This window comes from Temnothorax curvispinosus, unplaced genomic scaffold, assembly GCF_003070985.1.
Source record: "Temnothorax curvispinosus isolate PA1 unplaced genomic scaffold, ASM307098v1 QBEX01016584.1, whole genome shotgun sequence".
NCBI lineage: Eukaryota > Metazoa > Arthropoda > Insecta > Hymenoptera > Formicidae > Temnothorax > Temnothorax curvispinosus.
The window spans coordinates 115,576-136,743 of record NW_020226364.1 but is presented as its reverse complement, the minus strand read 5'-3'; the positions used below and the strand labels follow the sequence as shown (position 1 = coordinate 136,743).

General features: G+C 44.5%; 1 protein-coding gene across 1 annotated transcript in view; it reads right to left on the bottom strand.

The window, feature by feature from the left end:
- Window positions 1–21,168, bottom strand: part of LOC112466829 (POU domain protein CF1A) — a 45,009-nt gene that overhangs the window by 3,552 nt on the left and 20,289 nt on the right. The window contains exon 2 of the mRNA XM_025035157.1: window positions 81–339. The gene's annotated coding sequence lies outside the window, so the exon portion shown is untranslated. The remainder of the gene's footprint in view (window positions 1–80; window positions 340–21,168) is intronic.

Here is a 21,168-nt window from a genome sequence, read left to right as displayed (position 1 = left end):
TGGCATTCCTGACTTTCTCCAAGCCAACAATCTTATATTTCAATGGTAAGGATTCGCAATATGATAGTAAAATGTTTCACCTCAAATCCGACGATATTTAGGCCCGCCCGAGTGTCCTGACTGCGCGCGATCGACGGACGACTCATCCTGGACGTCCCGAAAGTCCTGACGACTGATCCTTGACGGCTGGATGCTTCTTCGGGGGCCCCGGCTAAGTCCGGTAGAGCGGCGGCGGCGGCGGCGGCGTCAGAAGCGGCGGCCGGGCTGGTAAGCCGATCATCGAGTTTGGTGTATCCGAAAATGGGTCCGCGGGACGATCGGCGATCCGAGGGCAGGAAACTGCAATTTCGCAAAGTAGGGCCTTAGGTTGGGATCCGTCTTTATTCCGAGGTCAAATTCGCGGCCCACTTGTGCCGAGGAAGGGGAACGGGACCCCTCTCGGTTCTGTTCCCCCTCACGCCCCCTTAAATCCCGTCAGTCGGCCTACGGCAGCTCGAGCTCCGGCAAGCTCTAATTAGATTTTAAGTGAGAAATTGAGCCTGCCGGCAATTTTAAGGAAGCCGAACACACCGCCCTGATTAATATCATTATGTGCGTTCGCTTGTTACACCGTAGGGCCCACGAGATGGAATCCGCGGATATACAGGCAGATGCAAAACTCCTTTGTAATTCAATATAGCTGCTCGGTGAAATATATATATTTTTTTAATACCCATCGCTATTAAACTATTTATTCTCAAAAATCATTTTAAAAAAGAAATTCTGTTGTAATCTATTCTGCATGTTACTGTATATTGCGAAAATTGATTTTCTAATTTATGTATAGAGAATAACTATCTATGTGCCGTATACATAATAAATATGTTTAATGATGAAGAATCAGAGCCTGTACTTCGATCGCTGAAAAATGTTAACGAACCTGTTATGCCGTTGTAACGATTACAACGATCAAATAAATATGAATCTTGGAGCGTGCTATATCAAAATATGAAGCGACTCTCGCGCGATCGCCGAGAGATAGCCAGTGGCTTCTCGTCCCGATGCCCGAAGGACGAAAGGCGGAAGAGAAGCGGTGAAGAAAGACTCTCGCCGAATAGCAACGGGAGCGAGGAAAGAAGATATGCCATTACAAACGCTTATTTTCGGGTAATCGTGCGCGGTGCCATGAAAGGAACAACTTGCAATTATCATTGTTGTGGATGCATCGGCCGCGTCTCGGGCAGTATCTCCTCTTTTTTTCCTTTTACCTCGATTCCCTCCTTCTCTGCCCAGAGGCGACGCTAATTTTTTGCGTTTTGAGGAAACGAGGCCCTGTTGTCCACGATCATCTCGCCGCGCGTTCCCCGACACGCAAATCATTGCGTATTGGTACGCAAATTTCGATACGTGCATTGAAAGTGGCCCGGTAAAAGTACAATCAGAGGTAAAGTAATTTGAACGGTTGTTTTCACACACACCGTATAGACGAATAATCGAAAAAAAACTTACTCTGAACTTATAATTGAAAAAGTTATTGAGAATGTACAAAATCGTATTTTTGTTAAACAAATCTCAAACACAGGTGGCAATTTCTCTCTTCCTCCGCGCTAAAATCACGAAAATCGCAAATGCAAATCGCGAATCGAACCGCGACGATCTCTCACCAAAACGAAAGGTACAAATGAGATGTTAAATATGCGTTACGGGCATTATTGCTACACATTTGCTTTAATGACCGTCAGCTGACTCGGCGCTACCAATATATGCCGATTATATTTATTATCTAACCGTTTAAACAGTATATAATCATTACTATTATATTAATCGTATCATTATCAAGTATAATCGCATGGGCGATGAATTAGAAGAGGCTAGCCTGAGACGAGTCAGTTACCGTTTTTATAATGAAATAGTGAGTCCGTACTATTAGCACGATTCAGCGGTGGAATATTTTTACATAAATCTTCATCTTCAACGTAATCGACGTGTGCGGTTGCACAGCGCGCGGCGGCCCTGTTACTGTTGAATGCCGATGACGCTGTCGTTAGCGCAGGACGATCAAAATCATTAGTCTCTCGGCAAAGAGCCGTCATTAGCACAGCATTAAACGGTTATTAAGGCGTGCACACGGAAAAATGTGATCTGGCGGGGGCGAATAAATTAGACGAGAAAAAAAAGGCCGCGGCGCGTTTACTATTAATCACCGACAGGCCGTCCGATGCCCGGCTCTCGTCCGTAGAGCCTCGTTTTATATCGATTTCTGATTCAGTGCTTTGTTTACTCGTCGTTTTGATAGCCGACCGTCGCGAGTTTAACGACACCGAAGTGTCGTGCCCGACACGCCGTTCGTGATTGGAGTCGCATAAATAAATAGATGTAACCGCCGTTTGTTACCCTCCCGCTAATTAAGCCTCGAAGTTCACGAGAGGCCTCGTTGACGTTCGCGTAATATCGACCGCGCGAATTTGATCAAAGTAATATCTTGATGCAAATCGTATTAAAATTCCAATAATTTAAGCTTTTAGAATTTCTAGACGAAGACGCATCGAGATTTCCGAATCTTAACAATTCGAGTGAATCATCCTGATCCGATCGCAGGTCGAGAGAAATGATCTTTCCGAAAGAAATTCGTCACGGTGATTACGTAAATGCCATTACGGAAGCGTCGTGCGTGCGTCCGGTTTCATTTCGTAAAAGAGTGAGCATAATGAATGTGCGCGGTGGCACCGCGGTCGAGTAGACTTTACCCTCTTCGAAACCGATGCGACGCGAGCGGCGATCATCGCGCGCTATTCATCAGCCGCGCTCTTTTACCACCGGCGTGACGTGCCGTGGCTAATGGCACCTCTAAAGCGCCAGACAGCGACGATAATCCCGACGTTCCACTCCACGGGCACCCCTCCTATGTACACGATTTCCCGAAATCCTCGTGCGGGCGTCACGCGTATCACCTGTCGTCCACGCGCGCTGGCGCGGCGGGCACGCAAACGCAAAAAAATGTGTTAGCATGCAGGTAGCACAATTCTCGATGACTTAGTGAGGTTTGACCTATACAACTCGATCTTTTCTACAGGAACATGTGCCGAGCTCCTGGTCCCTAAATAATTTCTTGGACTACGAACAATTATAAATGTGTATTAATATATCTCCTTCTGCTTTTTTACCTATATAATTGTTCTAACAAAATTACTTTGTCAAAGGTGATTCTTTGAAAGCACTACAGATTTGAAACTTAAGTTTCGTTGTCTTCACCAAGATTTGAATACGTCGGGGCGAGAGGAGGTCTTGTAATCTCTTTCTCTCTCTCATTTTTCTGCATTTTAATTCTGGGTACGTGATCTTGCAGATTACGTAAATAAAGTTGTTAAAGCACAAAGTGGGGAATTAAAGTTATAGTCCCTCGAAATTAATGCGAATAAATCAGCAGTTATAAAGTATTACACGTATATGGGAGATTTATTACGTAGGAATAATTATATAATTCAACACGTTCAATGGTGCATAAATTTTGCGTGACTTGCCGCGTGATCGCACGAAAAAAGAAATTAGGTATGCATAATCCCCTTATGTTATTGTCGGCCGGGTAATTCATGCGGTACTAAACGTGTTAATTAATCCAACGTATCAAGATTTAAAAGAGTAAATAAGCAGCTAGAAGCCCTAAATTTCATCGTTGCGTGGTTAAATAATAAATAAACGACAAGGATAAATATCGCATATCAAGTAGTTCGTACCTCGAACGCGAGTAAAAAATGAGCCAGGAGGTTCCCACTTAACCGACTTAATTAATGACCGAATCCATCATCGGGACGTTCCCACAATGATGTAGAAGACCGCCTGCCAAGTAAAGCCTGCGTGCAACCCTTTTTCTCAACAACCAACCTCTTTTCACGCGTATTGCGAAGTAGACAAAACCGCGACGCAACTGGCTGGCCAGTCCACCTTTCCGGAACGAAGATCTCCACCACCGTCGCCGTCGTCACCTATAACGGTCATTCAGGACCGTTTCAGGAGGCTGAACTCGATTCCTAAACTGGATTTTGACAACACCTCGACGAAACATCTCGAAACGAGGATGAAGAGCGCGATCCCTAGTTAACGTGAGATCGCAATGGAGATCCTTCTTCCGGTGGAAAGTGCTCGAGAGTCATCGATTTATATATATAACTCCAATCATACATTATTAATTCCGATCTAAATTCTTAATATCAATTATTAATTAAGAATCTAGTGCAAACTTAAGGAAGGTCGAAAGCCAGGATACAACGTCTCGGCAAATCCTAATCACACGTCTCAGATTAATCACATTTTCTGACACGTCTTCATTTAGAAAATCTCGAATTAGCTCGGTCCACACGGATGAGATGGAAGTCCGGTGTATCGATGTCGCGACGAGACTGTTGCCTTTGGTATCAAGTCATCAGGAGCGCGTGCAAGCCGGCCGCCGCCCTCGTCCGATGATAAATGATACGTTGAAATCTAGCACGGTTGGAACCGTCCAGCGGCGATGCGGCGTGAAACTTCCTTCCCGGCGGACGAAGGCGCAGGAGAGGAGGAGAGAGGTAAAAAAAAAGAAATCAGGAAAGAAAGAGAGGTAGGGAGAGAAGAGAAGAGTCTGAGAGAGCGACGAGCGCCTGTCCTAGTGTTCTGCGCCGCGTAGTGACCGGTAACCGGTGGTGACCAGTGAGAGAATCCCAGAAAGCCGAGAGCCAGTCTTGCAGACTCCCGAAGGCTAGAACTCCTAGGGAATCCAAGGCAAAACCGGTCCAGTCGGATCCGGAGCACCCGTTGGTCAGTCCGGGCTGCCGACTATCCTCTACCTGATCTTCCTTCTTCTCTTCTCTCTCTCTCCCTCTCTTTCTCCTTCTCCGAAACGACCTCGCTCTCTCAAGCACTCGAATGCGTTTATCCAGCGCTCCTGAAAGCGTGGTGGACAAAGCGGAGAAGGACCCGAACACGCTCCGCCGCCTGTCAAAAATCGATATTTCATGTAATTATTCGCACGGTGCGCGCAAGAGAAATTCGCCGCAGCCTCTCCGTCGTTGTCGTCGCTACTCTCTCGAGGTCGGAAGAGCGAGGCGGATTCTCATTGTCGTGTAACCACCACGCTCTTACGTAACGGAAAAACATTCACAGAGAGAGAGAGAGGGGGGGGGGGGAAAGAAAAAGACAGAGGGAGAGAGAGGGAGACAATCCTTACAGTTTGCAAGAAGCATTTCAAAATACCAACGATATGACGGATGCGGCTCGAACTAACTCGCGGCTAACTCTTCCTTTCACTCCGTCGTCGTCCGCTAGCGCGATATATTTTTCACGCGCTCGCTCACGACGTCTCCGCTAACATCTCTTGCACTTTTTTTCCGAGCACGCGATAAATTCCGTGACGAGCTTCATAAATCTGCCAGATGAGTCAATAGAATGTTATCACGCAGATATCCGTTTCACCTTAGATCCTTCTTTTCACGTGTAAAAGATACGTGTCTCATATATGTTGTTTGATAAACACGTTATTTCCCCGTTTTAATTAATACCTTTCACGTGGCTACGTACATTGCGCTCGTTATCGAAAAAGAACCACGTGTCCTTCGACAAGAAACTTGGATTTCTGACTTTGAAAAATTCCGCCGCGTCCCTACCTCTGTCAGCACAATCAGGCCGATGTTGTCCGGTAGCGTGACAGTCCGATATAACCGATCGATGACGAAGGCTCCCGCGAGCGAGGACGCGACGGTATGCGGTAACAACGAATAACGCCAAGATAGTATCTCGATATGGGAGAGAAAAAAATCGAGCGTCGCGGACGTCGATGACGTGATTAGGATGGAACGTCGTCGTCGTTAGCTCACGCCCGTGACGAATCACCCCGTGGACTATGCGGAGGACGACAGTTCGCCCTGTCTTTCTCTCTCTCTTTCTCTCTTCCAAGGCTCTTCCGAGACTATACGGAGGAGATGACAAAAGGGCCACCGGTATGTAAGGGCGGGCCGCGTGATCTTCCCGAGGGCGCACCCGTTATGATCGATCCTGCGATCGATCTGTCACCATTAGATTCCAAGGTGGTGAAGACCCACACGCTGCTGCGAAAGATTGGGGAGCAACTTTTAGGTTTTGCCTCATCAGGAGCGAGTGTAGTGCCGTATTACCGACAATCGTCGACATCTTAATTATTTAAGAATATCCTAACTTGGCGGATTTTCGTAACGATTTTGACGTATGCGGGTTTAGCAACGTGCATCGTGAAGACAACGTCGTGGAATATTACAACAGGCCACGAGCAGTTCTAGAACTCAACGAACGTGCGTAGGTAGTTGGCGATCTGCGCGCTCAATACATTCCCGAGGACTACGATATTAACTCAAGTTCGCGTAAATTAGAGGGGGAACGAGGCGAGAGAAACGTAGTCGCCAAGCTCCATATCTCGAGGCCGCAACGAGGCCGGGTTCTCACAGGAAACGGCCGAGATGATCGTCGAATGGAGAAGGTGAAAATCGGAACGTGCTTAACGAAGGGTATAAAGACATCGACAAGTGACGATAAAGAGCGAAACGAACCGACGGGGCTCCGCGAGTTGTTAAGTTCGCAAAATTATCCGGTTATCCGCACGTTTTACCTTTTGGCTTTTTAATCCTCAATCGGTCGATCGGCCGTATCTCGCGCCCTCGCGGACACTCACATCTGGAAACCTTACACCGGATTGTTCCATTCTCGCGGACGCGGACGCGGACGGAATATTTTTCACGATAATACAGAAGACAAGAGCGCAGTTAAACTCTCTCTGATCTCGGGTTGTTACAAGTGCAGTTTACAATAACGATCTCTCTACCAGATATCACGATATGTTATCGTGAATAAACGCATGTAATACGCGACTCCGGTTATTAACGCGATTTCCGATTCTTACGGAATCCACATTATTTCTAGGTGTACAAATTCTTTCACAGGGTAATAAGAGATATGTCGATTTCTCGAGACAATTTTTCTGTAAAGCATACAAATATCCATGTGAGAATAGACAATACTAAAAAATATAATAAAATTTCAGGAATTCAGCATTTGTGCCATGACATAGATTTATGTTCCAAAATTGTCAGAACAGCTTGATGATTGAAATTTGTTGAAAAAGCACGTACTCCTTAGAATTTAGAAAGTACGAAAATTTCGTACGATCCCTACCTTTTGAAAAAAATACGAACGGAATACCGGAAGAAGAGAAGGAGGGGTGGAGGAAAGACCGACGTTCCAGACCTTTTAAACAAACCATCGGGTCTCGCCCGATAGACACTTCTATGACACGCTCGAGTTCTCGCAAGGCAGAGAGATCCGAAAAAGATCGTGCCACCAATCGTTCTCGTAGGATTATACGTCTTCTTTGCCCTTCTGTCCGGCCACCGGCCTGTTCCCTTCACCTCAGTTTGTCTCACCAGGTTGCACTACCCCTCCTTTAACTTCGTCACAACCACGACGATGTAATCGGCACGTACGTATCTTTAAGCGAAGGTTTACCTGCGTGGTGAGAGATACCTCTTGCTCTACGATAGTGGCTCTCGCTTTTTCTCCCGATGTAAAATGAGGGACGCGCGAATGAGGGACCGGGGCCGGGGCCGGGGGGGGGCCGAAAGCGAGCGCTCCCTTTGAACCTTGCCAGAGTTCTGCGCCTCGTGCGCCTGCTCACGCCAAGAGATTGGAGCTAGAAGTTCTTAGCGAGAAAGAGAAAGAAAAAGAGAGAAAGAGAGAGTTCTCCCAGAAGCTGTCGGTCGTGAAGCAAGATGCCGGCAACTCTTTGACGCGCCATTGTAACGTCCATTATTATTCAGATTCACCTTGTTTGGACTCCATATTTTGTCGTATGCACGACGTCCAAGGCCGTCGAGTTCGTCGCGCGTCCGGTAGCAATTTATATTACAGAAAGTATAGTAAATCCTTTCACGACCTGACGCTTTTTATGAGGATTTTGGTTGCTTCCTAGTAGCCTAACTAAAGAACAAGATTTTAGAGAAAAGATCAATTATGCTTTTCTATTGTAAATGTTCTTTTCTAATGAAATTAAACAAGAGAAAACATTTAGGAAATGTTTCCAAAGAGAATAATCGTTCATGAAACCGACCCGCGTTCTCGATATCTTAACGAGGCATAATTAAACGGCGGAAGATACGAAGCGACTATCGATGCCGGCGAGCATAGCTACTGACACGATAATTACCGCTGTTACGACTTAGCAAACGTCGTATTTAACAGGTAAATGCCGTTCGCCTACTAATCGCGCGAGGAAAAGCCCTATTGATCGATCGCATTCGGTGCATCCTACACGTTACGCCTCCGTGTAGCTCTTTTTTTTATCGCTATTACATTTTCCGTGGAATCTCTTGTAACGGTCGCTCGTATCCGACGACTCGTTACGGTTATTGTTATAGTTAGCCGATATTAGAATCAATATTCAAGGGCCACTGCAATTTGTATCTATTGGCAGCAGGCTTTTAATTCACTTGGAACTGTGACAATTGTGCGCTCGATTAAAAAAAAAGTTCGTATGTGACATAAATGTTTCATCTACACACATTCAGTTTATGTTGGATATATTTACGGCTGATATTATTCCTAAATTCTTTCGAATTTAACGAAACAAAGGTTTATTTCGAGCAAATACAATTACCTCTGACGAGCTATTTTGTCACGAAAAGCCATATGATTACCCGTCGTCTTCTTTATTCCTTCTCATAAAGGAATGCTGGCCTGTAACGCATCAAATGCGCTTACCTGCCAGCCATGTAATCCTGTAAGCACCCTTTAATACGCTCCGCAGGCTCCATTGTCGCCCGATCTTAACTTCTATGGATTATAAACTATTTTTATTTGGTATTAGCGTTTTGCGCTCGCTACTTTGTCTACTTCTCTCATGACCCCCGCTGCGCGTGCGAAAGACCGAATGTTTTTGTTCTACAAATCCGATAAAATGCTGTAGTTGTATCGCCGTCGATGGTATAAACATCGACGGAAAAGAAACTTCTCCACAATCGACAATTAAAATATTTGTTTGATTTTTAACCCGAGAATTAACAAATTTTTACGCGGATCAAAGTTGGAAACAAGGAGATATAAATTTGTCGAAATTTATAGTATAAGGTTTTAACTCCTACATATGTTCAATAAATAGAAATTCCAGTAATTTCTTTCGTAATGATCACGTGTCTTAAAGAAATAATCTCTCATTAATAATTTTGTAATTAATAATATTCTAAAATGTGAACATCGTTCGAATATCCGCTATCGTTTGAGCAACATTTTACAAACGACTGATTCTCGCGTGTCGAGATGCAAGTAGGAACGTTATGAACGACCGTAAGAATTTTTTTGGCAATAAATATCCTTCGGTGTGAGCTTTATCACTACGAGTGCCAGCGAAAAAAAAAATGAATATCGCGAGCGCGTACATCCCTTTTGCCTTGGACCATACCTGGGCGATGCATGGATAAAGCTGGATCCATAATTCCTCTTTCTCTTTTCCCTCTTGCGCGTACCATCCGTAATTAATGAACACCGTGTAGAATAGGGAGAATTATTGCACGCTTACGGGCGCGGGGTTCTTCTTTTATGGAAAGACCGAGATCGAAATCGTGCCCACCAGATACAAGCAAATTTATGCTCGTTCTCGTAATACGGAAAAAGGAATGAATTATCGAAGTCGCGTGATCGGCTACCGTGATAATTGAATAGCACGTTATTTACTCACACCGAAATTCGCGGCCGTTCGCAAAATTACCCCTGTATAGCCGCTTAAGTAAATCGGGCCTAGCGTTGAAGCTATATAATTAAGATAGACCATTGTAAATTATTTTATCGAAAAATAATAACTGTGTTTTAAGCTATTCAATTTTAATCACACATTATGCGATAAAAATAAATCTCGTTCCTTACCTATAATGTTATATATTACAAGAGAGCATATATTTTGGTATCGGCAATTTGCATGAGTTCAATGTTCATCATTATAGGTTCCCAAGCATATTTATTTAAGAGCCAATGACTTCCCGCAAGGTCTCTATCGAAAAAACATTACTTCAAAGAATTCGTACCATCGAGACGTTTCCATAAAAATGCCATTTCATAGCAAACAAGTTGCGATTGCAAAGTTGTGTCAAGGAGGAGGCAGCATCTTTCGACTTGGAAATCGAGCAGCCTGGACGGTTTTCCAGTGGAACACTGGGCGTGGACAGCTGCATCGTAGACCCCCGTAAACGGCGGTCTCCCCACAGCGTGGATGAAACTACGACGACGTGTGCCATCGAGAGCGCGGAAATGCGCTCGGACAAAAACTATGGATCGCGCACAATGGCCGCATTGTGATGGTGTGTATCCACAAAAGGTGTCGATCGAAGCGAGAGAACAGCCAACGCGGCCCCGTGCCAAAAATCGGCTCGGAAAACTTGGCAAAACGTGCTCCATCATTTCACATCGGAACGGCGATAATAAAGGGACATCGTGCCCAATGACGCATCGGCTTTCCTCTCCTTAATAGTTACATTTATATAAGAAATACGTATCTTTTTCACTGTTAAGAAAAAAAAGGCTCAACCGGTTTCCATCCTTTAATCGTATATTGCATAATCGAAATTGATAAGATCGTCTGTCGTTTTACACATAACGATAGAAGTATAGCCAATCAAGGTAACGGGAAGAAAAAGAGAAGTAATGGATAAATAACGAGAAACGTGTTAAAAACCCGACTGGTTAATTGCGACGATGGTAATCTCGGGCTCTTTTTGAAAATTATAGAGGTTAACAGTGAGCATATTAAATGATGCCGTGAATTAATTTCTATTTAATCACACGCTCTTTCATGTAATAAACACGACGTGCGTTCAGAGGCAAGAGAGGGGAAAAATAATTTGCGGAAATAAGCGGCATGCCGGCGCCTAATCAGGAAAATCTACTACGTCTATAGAAGGAAATGTCGCTCTATACGCTCTCGCAATTACATTTCATGGAATAAATTTCCGAGCTCGCACGTGGTATGATAGCGCAACGATACGATGAAATTGCTTTATAGTTACACCTTCCATGATTCTATTCTGCGAATGTGTATAGACGAAAAACTGGTTAATTATTACGTGGTTAATTTTGCAAGTGTTATATTAATCGCATTAATATAACATATCAATAATGACAATAATATAATGGAAGATATTTTTTTATACAAAAATCCGACGTGTTACAATTATTTATTATTAGGTGAAAATTGCATTAACTACGCACATTATGAAGTAAAACGATCTAGTCACCGTTTTTTTCTTTGCGCAACGCAAATGACGAAACAGCGGCAAGAACCAGCCTCGATAACATAAATCCCGAAGCAACGATTGGAAAATCACCGGCGCGAAACTACCGCGCTAGACCGCAGTCGATTAATCTAAGGACGCGACTCCGCCGTTTGCAACTTTATCGCCGATGTTGTGACTCACGACGATCTTCGTCGCACGCTATTGCACGAGTCACGAATCCGCGATGAGTCTAAGTGGACGATCCTTGGTCACGGAAGATCGCCCAGGGAAACCGCGAGAGATCGAGGAAGATATCTCAAGCCTGTGTTGTACACGAGAGTGTCGAGAGTGCTGATGGGAGCGCGATCGTCGATCGTAACGTTACGACTTGAGTCGGAGAATTAAGAATTGCAATAATGAATAATAAGGGACTAATGTTCGATAGTTTTGCCTTCTAAAAATGCAATTGCGGTCGTTGAAAACTGTACAATTACCAGACAACGGCCAGCACGAGAAAAATAATGGACAAACAAGAGCTCCCGGTTATCCTGAGTGCGCACTCTCGAAAATCGAGAGTGCGCACTTAAAAAAATTCCCGATGGCGCCATGGATCGGCGCGCGAGCCCCGATTCTGCCTCCCCTTATTTATAACGCAAACAAAGGTGACAAAGAGCTGATACGCTGCATGCAGGGATGCGCTCCCTTTCTTCCTACGTTTCGCCGGTCGAGAGAAAGAGAGAGAGAGAGAGAGAGAGAGAGATAAAGAGAAAATTTCTCACCTACCATATTGTTGCCGCCGCTAATGCTACCGGACAACAATGCGGCCGCGTCCACATTGCACGCGTCCGACCGCTAATTCCTCACGTTTTCTCTCACCCCTCCCTGCTTCGATACATCACAGCTTCTCCTCACCCTACGTCTCTCTACCCCTCGAACGAGATCTGACTATACCATCCTGGAATTGGATTTCAGGAGGCCGCTGTGAGTTTTTGCGAACCATTCTCTCCATCTGCCCGACACGCGCTTCCGCGTCTCGTGTGTCGCAAAATAAAGCCTGTACATGTAAAAAATACGAAGGAAGAACATCTTTCGAACATCTTGAAGATACTGCGATACTTGAAGATACTGTTTAGCAGATTTAATCAAATACCTTAAACGTAAAATCTACTCTCTCATGGAATTCCTATACAATGTTGATTTATACTTTTGTAAAAGTAAACGATCTTACATTGTCGAGTAAGTAATAATATCGTTGATAAAAAATGAAGTGCGAGAGGCAGCGAAAAGCAAAGCATCCAGAAAGTGTAGAACATCTATGGAAGGCCGATGTGTTCACGAAAGCTTCTATCGATGCGATGGAAATGCAAATCTTACAGCAAATCCTCTTGAGGATGGGTGCGCGCGCGCAAGAGAAAGAGAGAGAGAGAGAGAGAGAGAGAGAGAGGGCTGGCAAGTGTAAGAAATTGAGTTCCAGTGAAAAGAACTTGAGCACTCCCTAGTAGTTTTTCCTGTAACGCAAGGTCGACTGTTTCTCGTTATACACGGAGAGATAGTGTAAAACGTGATAATTTTTTACGCATTTTTGGAAAATTAAAACGAGATACACATACATTATGCATGTACTTTGTAAATATAATAATTATATAAATTCAATATGCTTAATCATTCCTCATGTACTCTTTAATTCAATTACACCTACATATCGGTAGTAAAACAGAAAACAGCGTAGATCCTTGTTATACCGCATATATTAGAGATAAGGGTACTCGCGGCTTTCGATTGCTCTCGTAAAGAGAAACGAGAAACAAAGATCGAAAAAGAGGAACGGAAGAGGAGAACGCGCCCTTTTTTCCACAGGTAAATATTTCGTCGCTATCGCGGTTTAGACGATTTAATGGACGGCCATTAAATTTGTCAGCAGGTTCCGCGCTCGGAATTCGTGCTCGATTCCCCCCGGGGGTCGGTGGTCACCCCCCGCGGCCGAACGGCGGGCACAGCGCGGCGGGCCCGTTTATCGTGCCACCCGGTACATTCGGTAGCCGGGTACGCCGATAGTGTACCTGCATCCGAGTGCTCGGAGGCCCTTTCTATCTCTATCTCTCCCCCGTTGGAAATTTGCATGGCATTTACATCCGATTGCGGCGCAACGCAGGCTGAAAGCGGCGAGCATGGTCGTGGCCGTGGTGGGACCCGGAGATGGGAAAAGGAAGGGCGCGAGGGGGCGAAAGGCGAAGGGCAAAGGGAACCGACGGGGTTGACCGGTCCCCTCTCCTCGCCAGCGAAGGCGCAGGGACGCGTAGGTGCACTTACGTCGGAATTAGACATTATTTTAGCCACTTAACTCCGACGCGTGCACCGGCTACGTTTCAGCGACTCCTTCCGTCCAATGAGCTGCGTTTCGCGCCCGGCTAAGTGCTGTTTACGAGACAGACGAGCCAAAGAGGGATCGAGCGGAGCCACGTCCCGTCGTTCGACTGGGAAAAAGATCGTTTTGCTCGGTAAATAATCCTGATTTCAATCCGATGGATGTTTATGCATGAATCGTCGAATGACACGAGTGAGTTAAAATGTAAATTATATTTTCTGCATTTTGGAACAAAAACGAAAATCGGACTTGCGTGTCTATGGCAAATAGTTGATATAAAATTTACTTTATATTACTACATAATTTATTTTTACTATAATTTTATAAAAATTAAGTTGTAAAATGTCCATTTTGTGCGATAATGAGACGGGTAATTAATGGCACGTGTCTAAAAACAATGTAGAAAAAAAAGAAGATATCTACATTCCCAGATAAAATGAATATTGCCGTCATCGCGCGGATAAGAAACGTTTATTCACGAGCAAAATTAACAGATGATCGTAAATTTCTACTACGAGATTGTACGCGATTTCTGTAACTACGTACCAATATCAATAAATTCATTAGACACGTATGTCTGTATCTTTCGCAATTATTTTTCGCGCGTGCACGTTACAAGGTTTGCAAGGTCATGTTCTCGGACGTACTTTGCGTGCAAAGACTACTCACGTCTACTAAATCTCTACGTACGCAATAATGTTAACTCACCTCGGTTAAATCAAAACCGATCTCTTCAGTTGAAATTTATAATTACACTTTATTCTAATCTTAATTCTAGCTCAACTCCAAAAAATCTATATCTGTACGAGTTTAAAAAATATCTTAATGCTAAATGAATTAAATGTAGAAAAAATTTCTCGGTAAAATAGGTACTCAATATCAATAAAAATATTCGCGATATTTGCATCGCGATATCTTGATACAGCAAAGAGATAAAAGAGGAGATGTTGAAGAGGATTATAGACACCAGCGTGTATTTCTAAGATTAAGAAGATCCAAATATAGGAACAAAATACACGCATGTGCACGTACACACACACATATGCAAGTATTCCTCGGGATATCCGAATGAGCGCTCAAGGTAAAATCGCGGGGTCAGGGTCATAGGTGCAGTTACGTCGGAATTGAACATTATTTTCAGCGAGTACCGGCCACTTAACTTAGGCGTGCGCGCGTGTATGCACGTATGTGCGTGTCATAGGTCCTATTATCGCAGCCACTTGGTGCCAGAATGACGATACCAGTCTGTCCGCTGCTAAAGTTCGTACTATGAAAGAGAGAGAGAGAATACAATAGTACAGCTGAACCTATTTCAAACCGTTCCACTAGAAACTGACATTTTACAAAACAAACTTGCTTTATCTTATAACTTTCAAAAAACGCTTTTTTCAAAAACTTCTAATTTTTTGTTTAGTAGAATATTATTATAACTTCCATTATAACTTTATTCTGAAAAATCTCTTGCAAGGAATATTTAATTCACGATCCTCGTTGATGAAAATATCTTGCAAACTACAATATGGAAAAAAAAGCTTCGAATGAACGTTTAATATCAAATCGTGCGTGACATATTTTTTTGAAAATTAGCTCGGCCGCAGATGGAATCCTAAATATCGCGTTCTCTGACAGACCGTGCTGTAGTAAAATATTTTTCCATCTCGTACGTACTCTTCCTCTTTTCCTCCGTCACCGAAGGAATCTAGCCACGAGCAACAGGACGGTTGTAAAACGTGGTTGACGCAGCAGACGTAATATCATAAAGGCAAATCCGCTACGTGGAAGGCTGTAGATGTTGGCGAACGATCTTGCATACATATTAGCCGCGTCGTAACTTCGACACAAAATTATCGAATAACGATTATCGAAACGCCAACGATTTCACGCACAAAAAAATTTAAGAAGCCAGTTTACGACCGCGGGGGGAATCGACGAGAAAAGCGCGTTTCTCGCGCGACTGTCCGGATCGCCGCGAGTCGAACGGAGTGAAAGGGGAACGCAACGGTAAGTCGATCGGAGCATCGATAAAATTGAGAATGCACGCGGTCTACCGCTTTTAATGAATGAACGTCTCGTGAATATAGTAAAGAGGAGGGGGAGGACGTAAGGGGCCCCACGAGGGCGGGGTGGGCGAGGAGGGATATGAAGAACGACGAGATACGGGAGGGGGCGAGTACATGTGCACGCGTGTACGTACACGTACACGCAACACGCGCGCATATGCACGCACACGTATACGGCGGAGTTTAACGTTTGTGTAACGGCGGGACGTAGCCGGAACGACAGCGGCGGCGGCAGCAGCGCGGAGATCTACATAATGTTTATTATGCTAACCTAGGCCAACGCGGTTGCATCAACAAGTGTTATATTATCATTCAAATAAAATGTTTTAATCTGCATACGTTTTATCGCCCTCCCGCGGGCATGCGGAATGCATCTCCGGCACGAGACACGCGTTCCACACGCGGCCACGGCGACACGCGCCCGTCGCGGCTCGTCGTTTGGCTCTTTTAAATGTCCACCGAATTCGCCCGGAGCGGAATTCCTTCCGGGGCGGCATATTCGATGGTGATCTCGACGGAGGAGTGGCCGTCCTCGGAAAAATTGATGGAAATTGCCTTTGACATATATTACCTCCGTTTAGCTGACGACTCAAAGTGATAAGCTCTATGATTCATACTCGCGACGTGATATAATTGTACGCACGTGATTTACGTACATTTTTTTCTTAAATGCATTACTTTATATCAAATTTACTGAATATAAAACGCGCTCCTTATTTCTGTAAGTTTTTCTCGACATATTAAAAACACATAAGTCAAAATGATCGCTCTCCGGAGGCACGGAACAAGCGAAACCAACCTCGAAGAGTGTGGAGGAGTGCTCTCCAAACTATACGATATTGTATTCAGAATTGGTCACTCAGAGACACTTTATCATCGTCCCGGCCCCGAACGGGGCCTCCCGAAGGCAAAAACTTTACGACAGATTTTCGATTAGACGGAAAGAAGTCCGGCGAGATTTATGAAAAGTTTCTAAGGAACGAGCTTTAATCTGAATGCGTTTTATCGGTCCCACGGGTCACATATCGTACGGGAACACACGCGAAAGTTCCGCGTTCTGGCGCAGCGTGCGGCACGCGAGTGCGTGCACGTGTCGCCGCATGAGTACGATTAAGGTACGCCCTTGCGAAACGTAGAGAACAGGCGGCCTACGTCAGTTTCGTCCGCAATTTGAAGCGTGACGACACGAATGTGTCCGTGTGACACATAATTTAATTAATGATTTGCATGCTCGGTGACGACTATGCGCGCGTAATCCAAGAGAAAAAAAAAACCGGCGAAAGGGTTCAAACGCACGCGCGATCAATCACGCGATCAACGATCCGTATCGTGACGCAATAAAAAGAACGGGAAAATGAGGGCACGCTGTGCGAAAGAATTTTTCCGTATAAATGATAATTTACGAAAGTTTTCACTAGTAACGATTTGATATCTTTTTTTTTTTAGTTAGAAAAAAGTGTCAGAAGGATAGTGTTTTCCGTATTACTTGATTGTTCTGAAAACAATCCGGAGTAATTTCAATCAAACGCCAAGTCGAATATTGTCTTTCGATCACCTTCGCAGGTATCAAAGTATAAGATCTTTACGTATAAATTGAGATCGATCTGGCGTAGAGAAATGTCGCGATCGCTGGTATAGCAGCAACGAGCCAGCTCCGAAGTAGACTATCGTCTCTTCCCTATCTCACTTACGGCTGATCCCGTAATCATCCTGCTTATGTCTCGCCCGTGTCTCGGTCTGTATATCTGTCTCGACCTCTCCGGCGCGCTGCGCCGCGCCGGTTTCGTCCCGCTCCCTATGGGCCATTCGCCATTCGCGCGACGATCGGGGTGGGATCTTTCCGTGCCACCTGTGTGTCTTCATTATTCAGCAATGCAAATAGATTGCTGGCGCATTACCATAATTAGATTCAATATTTGTAGCTTGTCACGCCGTTACTATAATTCATCAGGACGACCCGCGCGTCTATCTGGCGATTTGTCAGCCCGATCTCGCCCCGCGGGCGAAAAATGCGTGATTAATACGCGGCGCGGTTGCACGCCGCAGCGAAATTAGCACGATCATCTTCCGTAAATTCTCCCGCTACCGCGAATCATAACACCTCTCCGACGTATAACCAAATGGACCCCGCATTGAGACATATGAATGTACATACGTCAGCGTAATACGAATGAGCCTCGGACAGTCATAAAAACGTGACGGGCAAATTAATTCCTCGAGCATCAAAAAAGCGATCTGCGGGGTGTATGACTAATTGCCGCTGTCATCTAGATAAGTGACTAGTAATATCGACTTTGGCAAATATGTTACATCAAGATTCTAATAAGCCTGCTAAAAATTGAGCGTCTATTTCTCACAGATAAGATTTCAATTTTAATTTCGATTTTAAAAATATAACAGATATATATTTGGAACATTAATATCTTTCGAGTTACAAGTGAGAAATGAGTGATTTAATGAAATTTTCATATATTTGTTACATGCTCTTAAGCACCAGTCTACCCACTGAAAATCCATAATCATATCACTGCGACACTCTACTCTCATAAATAATTCAGAACAAACTTTGCCCGCGCTCTCGAGAAAAATGCAGAAACTGGTCTCGACACACCGATATCTGTGTTTTGACCCCAGTGCTTTGCCGAAGGCCATTAAAATGTAATAACTTATCGTGAATGCTTTTCAAAACGCAGACTCTCGGCGAGTAACTTTGCAATTGCGAAGGTCAGCGACGACGGAACGCGAGTAAAATGATAAGTCAACGAAAACGGATGCTCACAGTCGATACATTTACTGATTACGATAATAAAAAAAAAATCTCCTTTTCTCTGACATTACCTAATCTGTATAAACAGAAAACAAAGAAAGAAAAAGAAGAAAGAGGGAGGGAGGGAGGGAGGGAGGGAGGGGGAGAGAGAGAGAGAGAGAGAGAGAAAATATCGTAAGAGAAGAATTGATAGATCTGTCGCGTCACGCGCAATTGTTCACGTTGGAGTTTGTCTCGCTCCATAACTTCTGACTCTCGGCTACATGTCAATGCGTATTGCAAATTATCATAAAAGCTTCTTCATTATTTTTAGGCACACGTACATATAAACGTGCACATACATCGGTAATTCCGGCTGTCTTGTGATTGACGAATATGGGTCGCGTTTATGTCACGGCGTGTCAGCCTGTCATTACACGTTTCGCGTACGGAGTGCATTTCGCGAAGTCGAGATGCATTTACGACACATGACGCTCACCGGCGCGGCACTTTACTCGGAAGTAACTGAAAACGATTTTGTGAGTATACCTGTCTAATCGGAGTTAACCATAGCTTCGCAAACATAGTCTTTGAAAAAAATTATTTTTAATATATAATGTACAAAAAATGTACAAAGAAGTATATATGGATGAGATATATCAATATTTATGACAGAAACGTGTCGCGGAGACAGAAATAAGGGGAATTTTTTTTTTAATACGTCGAAAATAAATTTCTGCGATGGTTTCACGCAAGCTTTTTCCGACGAATGTTTTCGGGTTAGTCAGTAGACCGCGGTGGACGTTTGCCCTCAATTAACTTTATAAGTGAGTAAGGAGGCGTGCGCCCGACCGTCCGTCAGTTCGTTCGTATCTCCATTGCATGCGATGTTCATTCTACAAGTGCCAAATCTCACTACCGGGTGTCGGGGCACTTTTATGGAGGTGTAATGGAGCCACGGAAGAACGGTGGAGCTCGCAGGGATGCACGCACCAGGATTGTTTGCACGGAACGCTTATTCCATTTGCAATATGCGTATAAGACACGTTCGTCGTATCCTTTCCGAGACGATAGATATATAATATCAAGGTAGATGCATTATATCAGTTATTAGAAATCATTATTTGAGTTATTTAGTGATTATTATTAGAGATAAGTGTGACTAAAAAAATACACGAGGGACAATAAATATATTATGTACGTATGATGAAGCTGCATTTACTAATATTCGTATATAATTCAGTTAACTATTAATTATTACTTTTCAATATGATCCTTTCAAAAAGTGACAGATGTGCGTATCAAAGCCTCGGAAAGATTGAAAGTAAATTCTAGATTCCTCATTCATTGTCTTCGCTGGAAGTCGAGATAATTCCTCAAAATAAAGCACAGGCATTAAAAGATAGCAATGAGGTAATATCGCCGATCAGGTTGCGTTGGGGAGAGGCCGTCCCCCACGTTTCTGCGGTTCGACAAATGTGTCGGTCCCGTCGTTTCCGCGGCCAAGCGCGTTTCCGCGGGCAGTGTAAGGTAATGCGGGCATAAGTCAGACGAGCGTCGGCGGATCCCGACGTGATCTCGGCTACCTAAAAGAGCGGTGCTCTCTCGAAGGAGCGTTCAATCTTTATCGCGCTGCACCGACGCGGCGGGCTGTGCGTAAGCGTGCAGGCACACGCACGCATATTTTCGAACGCGTATGCACGAACGCACGTACAGTTATGCGTGTGCACGCGAAATGAAAAAAATCACGACGTACACGGATAGGTCCGCCTACGCAAACGTGTACCGTACAAGAGATGTACCGCGGTCGCCGTGTGACGTGCGTGTGCATACACGTTGCACACGTTGTACACGCACGTACACGACACCGTGGACGTACAGGTGTACGTTTCACGAGCGTATGCGTAGGCTCGTTTACTTAGCCAATGCCATAGCTGAGTTATTTATCTGTCTTTTGCCCGGCAGCGCCAGTCGAGAATGCCTCTATATACGAGCCAACACTCCTAGAGAGTCGTATATGCGCGTGGGTCCCCGAGTCTTTTTTTTTCTCTGTTCAAGGCCTACCTGGTTATGTTGCTGTCGGACGCACGATCGGTTCTCTCCTTTCCTTCTTACGCTACGTCCGTCTCTCGATTTCTATATGTTTGTCTCCATCACCTCAGTCTCCCCGTTTCTTTTCCCTTCCCTTTCTTTCTCGCTCTTTCTTTCTCTATCGCTCGGTCCGTTTTGCCGCGACCACTACCCGATCTCGCGAGAAAAAAAGAAACAGAAAATCGACGGAAAAAAAAGAATGGCCAAGAGGTGAACAAGGTTGGCATAAGGACGATCCCGAGGAATCTCCCGCAAAGTGGATCCGGTACTTAACATTGACGAGTTCGCGCGTCCCAAGAGTCTCGAGTGGGACCGAGAACGATCGTTAGATGGTGATGTCGTTTCGCGTCGACGTGTTTTCGATCACGCCGATGTTGGATTCGTGAAACTGATCAACGAAAATGTGCAAAGAATTTAAAAATAGCGAAACACAATTGTACGTTATGTGATTCTGAGATTCACGCCTATTTGCGCACGTGTGCGCGAGTTTTCTTACGAGACCAATTAATCATCTCAGCATTTTGAGGTAAAATATGTATAAACGCCTGGAAAAAGAAAGTCTTCACTACCGCTCGATTCGTTAAATCCGAATCAATCGTGTTTCGTCGATTTAACCGCGAGGCTTGCGCGATTTTTAAGCGATGGGAAGCCGCGATGAAAAATTTGGTGCGG